Source organism: Triticum dicoccoides, chromosome 5B, assembly GCF_002162155.2.
Source record: "Triticum dicoccoides isolate Atlit2015 ecotype Zavitan chromosome 5B, WEW_v2.0, whole genome shotgun sequence".
Lineage (NCBI taxonomy): Eukaryota > Viridiplantae > Streptophyta > Magnoliopsida > Poales > Poaceae > Triticum > Triticum dicoccoides.
This window is the reverse complement of record NC_041389.1, coordinates 448,614,193-448,620,881: the sequence shown is the minus strand read 5'-3', so window position 1 is coordinate 448,620,881 and position 6,689 is coordinate 448,614,193.

The window sequence follows — 6,689 nt, the reverse complement described above, 5'->3', positions numbered from 1 at the left end:
GCGGTTGAGCCACATTTTTGGCGTGCCGTGGTCGTGCCCCTCCCCCTGTGCCCATGGTATTTTCATAGCGTAATTATGTACGCGTAGTACTGATTTCGCAGTTTCGCGAGGGCTGGGGTTGGGGCCGCATTGCTACGCTTGCTTGGATCGTGCCAGGCGGTCTTGTTGTAGGTTACTCCAGGCGCGCTTGACGGTGTCTGGACGTTTAATAGCTGGACTGGAGAATTGCCTTGAGAGGCTGCTTTGTACTTCCGCTGCAAGGGCCGCCGTATGCTCCTCTGTTCGAAGAGAGCGTTTGGTGTTTCCATTGACCATGATGACTCCTCGAGGTCCTGGCATCTTGATCTTGAGGTATGCATAGTGCGGCACCGCGTTGAACTTTGCAAACGCGGTTCGTCCGAGCAGCGCGTGATAGCCACTGCGGAACGGGACTAAGTCGAAGATTAACTCCTTGCTTCGGAAATTATCCGGGGATCCGAAGACCACTTCGAATGTAAATGAGTCTGTACAGTTGGCCTCTACACCTGGTATGACGCCTTTAAAGGTCGTTTTTGTGGGTTTAATCCTTGAGGGGTCTATGCCCATTTTCCGCACTGTATCCTGATAAAGTAGGTTCAGGCTGCTGCCGCCGTCCATAAGGACTCGAGTTAGGTGAAATCCGTCAATGTTGGGTCTAGAACCAATGCGGCAAATCCGCCATGGCGGATGCTAGTAGGGTGGTCCCTTCAATCAAAAGTGATCGGGCAGGAGGACCACGGGTTGAACTTTGGGGCGACTGGCTCCAGCGTGTATACGTCCCTTAGCGCACGCTTCCGTTCCCTCTTGGGGATGTGGGTTGCGTATATCATGTTCACCGTCCGCACTTGTGGGGGGAAGCCCTTCTGTCCATTATTGTTCGGCGGCCGGGGCTCCTCCTTGTCGTCGCTATGTAGCCCCTTGTCTCTGTTTTCGGCATTTAGCTTGTCGGCCTGCTTGAACACCCAACAATCCATGTTGGTGTGATTGGCTGGTTTTTTGGGGGTGCCATGTATCTAGCACGAGCGATCGAGTATACTGTCCAAACTGGATGGGCCCGGAGTGTTTCTTTTAAATGGCTTTTTCCGCTGACCGGGTTTAGAGCCTCTGAATCCGGCATTAACTGCCATATCTTTAGCATTGTCGCTGTTAATGCGACGCTTGTGTTTGTTGCGACGCGACCTGCCATTGTTGTCCTTGGTATCTGAATTACCAGGGCTTTTGGTCATGTTATTTCTACGAGCCAGCCAGCTGTCTTCTCCCGCGCAAAAGCGAGTCATGAGTGTCGTGAGGGCTGCCATAGATTTCGGCTTTTCCTGTCCAAGGTGCCGGGCAAGCCACTCGTAACGGATGTTATGCTTGAAGGCTGCTAGGGCCTCTGTGTCCGGACAGTCGACGATTTGATTTTTCTTGGTTAGGAACCGTGTCTAGAATTGTCTGGTAGATTCTTCTGGCTGCTGAATTATGTGGCTCAGGTCATCGGCGTCTGGTGGTCGCACATTGGTGCCCTAGAAATTGTCGAGGAATGCGGCTTCCAGGTCCTCCCAACAACCAATTGATTCTGCTGGCAAGCTGTTAAGCCAATGCCGAGCTGGTCCTTTAAGCTTGAGTGGGAGGTATTTGATGGCGTGTAGATCATCGCCACGGGGCATGTGGATATGAAGGAGATAGTCCTCGATCCATACCGCAGGATCTGTTGTGCCATCATATGATTCAATGTTTACGGGTTTGAAACCGTCTGGGATTTGATGATCCATTACTTCATCTATGAAGCATAGTGGGTGTGCGGCACCTCTGTACTGGGCTATATCACAACGTAGCTCAAGTGAGCTTTGTCTGCTGTGTTTGGCCCGACCGGATTTACTGTATCCGGCGTGACGGTTATCGTCTCGTGTCGTGGGGTGCCCACGCAATCCGTAGATCAATCTTGTTTGCCTTGCCTTGTCCTCCAACATATCCCGTAGGTCTAGCGCGTTTCCCCGTGCCTTGGTATTTTTTGAGTGACGCCGGGGTGCGGCTTGGGTGGAGGGCCTGGAAGCTTCTTTGTCGCGGCCGCGAGGTGGCCGGTCAGCCGCATCATGCGCTGGTGATGTAGGTTTAAATGCTTCCTCCTCTAATCGGGGTAGCAACCTGTGCTTTGGGTAGCTCTTGAGGGGCGTTCGAGTTCGTACTCCTCGGCCGCAAGGACTTCAGTCCATCTGTCGGATAGCAAGTCTTGATCAGCTCTAAGTTGTTGCTGTTTTTTCTTAAGGCTACTCGCCGTGGCCATAAGCCTGCGCTTAAAGCGTTCTTGTTCGACGGAATCCTCAGGCACCAAAAATTCATCGTCGCCGAGGCTTACCTCGTCTTCGGAGGGAGGCATGTAATTATCATCCTCTTCCTCTCTGTCTGCCGCCCTCTCAGGGGGGCTGGCTTCTCCATCCTCTTGTGCTGAATTTTGCTGGAGGGAGTTGTCTTCGGCACTGTCTGGGGTGTTATTATCTCCCGTGCCGGTATCACCGTTTTTGCTTTGGTGGGACTTAGAGCGGCGTCGCTGACGCCGGCGCTTAGGTTGCTTCTTGGAGGGGTCATCCCCCGTTGTTCCATCGCCATTGCGTTCTTTGGGTGTATCCACCATATATATGTCATATGACGAGGTGGCTTTCCAGTGCCCTGTAGGTGTTGGTTCCTATTCGTCTCCTTCATTGTCGTCCATACCGTCGATGTCTTCGGAGTCGAAGTCTAGCATGTCGGTTAAATCATCGACAGTGGCTACAAAGTGGGTGGTGGGTGGGCGTCGAATTTCTTCGTCGTCCGCATCCCAATCCTGCCGGTCATAATCCGGCCAGGACTCTCCTGACAAAGAGAGAGACCTTAGTGAATTCAGAATGTCGCCGAAGGGCGAGTGTTGAAAAATATCTGCGGCGGTGAATTCCATGATCGGCGCCCAATCGGATTCAATTGGCAGGGGCGCGGAGGGTTCAGAGTCCAGAGAAGAGTCCGGCACCTTGGAGTCACGGGCTTCGTAGAGGATAAAGCTGGTGTTCGGCTCGATCGCCGTTGAGACTACAGCCCCCGCGGCGGGGTCCAGCCACCCGTCCGCGATCGGCGCAGTTGGCTCCGAGCTAAGGGTCGGAGCTGATGCGGGTGCGGCCTCCACGGCACTGTTCGACGGCAGAGCTAAATCATGCCCATCGTGATAGTGCGGCGTGCTCGGCTGTGGCTCGAATCCGTCGAAGATCAAGTCTCCGCGGATGTCAGCCGTGTAGTTCAAACTTCCAAATTTGACCTGATGGCCAGGGGCGTAGCTTTCGATCTGCTCCAGATGGCCAAGCGAATTAGCCCGCAGTGCAAAGCCGCCAAATACGAAGATCTGTCCGGGGAGAAAAGTCTCACCCTGGACCGCATCGTTGTTGATGATCGGAGGAGCCATCGGGCCTAAAGATGACGACACAGAGGAACTCTCAATGAAAGCACTAATGTCGGTGTCAAAACCGGTGGATCTCGGGTAGGGGGTCCCGAACTGTGCGTCTAGGCGGATGGTAACAGGAGACAAGGGACACGATGTTTTTACCCAGGTTCGGGCCCTCTCGATGGAGGTAAAACCCTACTCCTGCTTGATTAATATTGATGATATGGGTAGTACAAGAGTAGATCTACCACGAGGTCAGAGAGGCTAAACCCTAGAAGCTAGCCTATGGTATGATTGTTGTTCGTCCTATGGACTAAAACCCTCCGGTTTATATAGACACCGGAGAGGGCTAGGGTTACACAGAGTCGGTTACAATGGAAGGAGATCTACATATCCGTATCGCCAAGCTTGCCTTCCACGCCAAGGAAAGTCCCATACGGACACGGGACGAAGTCTTCAATCTTGTATCTTCATAGTCCAATAGTCCGGCCAAAGGTTATAGTCCGGCTATCCGGACACCCCCTAATCCAGGACTCCCTCAGTGTCCGCTGGGAGAAGCGACAACCATAGAGGCACGTCTATCGGCGACAACGGTGGAAGCGTCACGATACGTCAGCGAGGAAGAGGACAAGCTAAGATGAGTTTAATTCTGTAGGGTGGACTGAGGACCCGAAGTCAGATGCACTGGAGCCCCAAGTTGACACATGTGAACCATGCCTCAACACACGAGGGCTCGCGCACGCTCGCTCACTTTTTGGTTTCATCCTCTCTTTTTTCCTAAGGGGTTGTGTTCAGCCATTTGGCTTTCGCAATAATATGGTTTTGATCAAGAAAGGATTAACCCTTTGCAGACAATTTTTCTATTAACTTGTGGTTTTGGTCGCTATTATGAATAAGGGGTAGAAGGTGGGGAAAAATTATGTTACTAGTCTTTTCTCCCATCTGTTAGACCTAGCCTAGAGGAGGCCACGTGTAATCACCAATCCCAAATCATCTCTTCTACCCTGGTGCCTTCTTCTCCAAATTTCCTCAATCTCCTTTGAACGCTCCACACCACACCCAGGAGGATCATCGGCTGTAGCTGGGTGCTAGGTTGGGGAGTGTAAGGGAAATTGAAGAAGAGAAGGGAATAAAATAAAAGAATTAATTGGATTCGACTTGTACTTGCCTAGTTAATTTCAAATCCAAGTTTGATCTGTACTTGTGCTCCACTTTGGAAGACGAGTGGTCGACCACGCCTATGGCTAATTAGCAGTGCATTGGATGGTATGCAACTGTTGCGCACCACAGGCCGCTAGTCTCGTTCCCGCTCAACTGTAGAAAACATGTGCATCACAAGTTCTAAGCTAATTATATATGTGTATATTGTTACTTCTAGAAAAGAAGCCAAAGCAGATTCTGCCCTCTAGATAAGGAAAGGAAGTCCTACTCGGCTAATTCCGGTGAAGGATAGCCAAGAGGTTAACCGTCAGAAGGACATATGAAACTCATGGAATAACGCATCAGAGAAGAAGAGATGCTTTGAGATTGGTGAGAAGACGTGTGGCCTTCTCTAGGGTGGGCTCACTAGATGCGAGAAAATACCGGTCCCATAGAATTTTTTATGTACAAGGTGATGAAGACAGCTACAAGTTAGAACAAGTTATCCTGGGAATTTACCTTATGCTTTCTAATGCCTTAGTCAATGCCCATAACTTATCCTCCTATTTTTTATTTCTTTTATTTGTTTTATTTATATGACATGATAAGCTGAGACAATATGATAATTGGATGTCTAATCCTCATGTGGTTCACTTCTTATGGACCAATCCAGATTTATCGTTCGGTTTGAGATTTTTGGTTGTTTTAGATTTTCAGTACCGCTGCCAACTTGCATGCTTACATCACCACCAATTGGCTCCTATTCAACGAGAGATTTGAATCAAGGATACCATCTCTAGACTATGGATGAGCTGCCAGAGGCATGAGATCTGGACTGATAGTTGATATTCAAGCTCTCAATGAATTCCCCTAGTTATATTCACATTTCGTTAATGCTCTGAGCCAAGTCTCCAACCTTCCCATGTTGTGAGATGTCTCTGAAGGAAATATGCCCTAGAGGCAATAATAAAGTTGTTATTTTATATTTCCTTATTCATGATAAAGGTTTATTATTCATGCTAGAATTGTATTGATCGGAAACTTAAATACATGTGTGAATACATAAACAAACACCATGTCCCTATTATGCCTCTATTAGACTAGCTCGTTGATCAAAGATGGTTAAGGTTTCCTAACCATGGACATGAGTTGTCATTTGATAACGGGATCACATCATTAGGAGGATGATGTGATGGACAAGACCCATCAGTTAGCTTAGCATAATGATCGTTCAGTTTTATTGCTATTGCTTTCTTCATGTCAAATACATATTCCTTCGACTATGAGATTATGCAACTCTCGTATACCGAAGGAATACCTTGTGTGCTATCAAACGTTACAATGTAACTGAGTGATTGATACTCTCCTACGTATCTATAATTTTATTATTATTCCATGCTATTATATTATCTATTTTGGATGTTTAATGGGCTTTAATATGCTCTTTTATATTATTTTTGGGACTAACCTATTATCCAGAGGCCCAGTGCCAGTTTCTGTTTTTTTTGCCTATTTTAGAGTTTTACAAAAAAGGAATACCAAACGGAGTCCAAACGGAACGAAACCTTTGCGAGGATCTTTCTTGGACCGAAAGCAAACCAGGAGACTTGGAGTTGAAGTCTGGAACGCCACAAGGAAGACACGAGGCAGGAGGGCGCGCCCCCACCCTCGTGGGCCCCTTGTAGCTCCACCGACGTACATCTTTCGCCTATATATACTCTTATACCCTAGAAACATCAGGGGGAGCCACGAAACCACTTTTCCACCGCCGCAACCTTCTGTATCCGTGAGATCCCATCTTGGGGCCTTTTCCGGCGATCTGCTGGAGGGGGAATCGATCACGGAGGGCTTCTACATCAACACCACTGCCTCTCCGATGAAGCATGAGTAGTTTACCACAGACCTTTGGGTCCATAGTTATTAGCTAGATGGCTTCTTCTCTCTCTTTGATTTTCAATACAAAGTTCTCCTCGATGTTCTTGGAGATCTATTCGATGTAATACTCTTTTGCGGTGTGTTTGCCGAGATCCGATGAGTTATGGATTTATAAACAAGATTATCTATGAATATTATTAGGTTCTTCTTTGAATTCTTATATGCATGATTTCATATCTTTGTAAGTCTCTTCAAATTATTGGTTTAG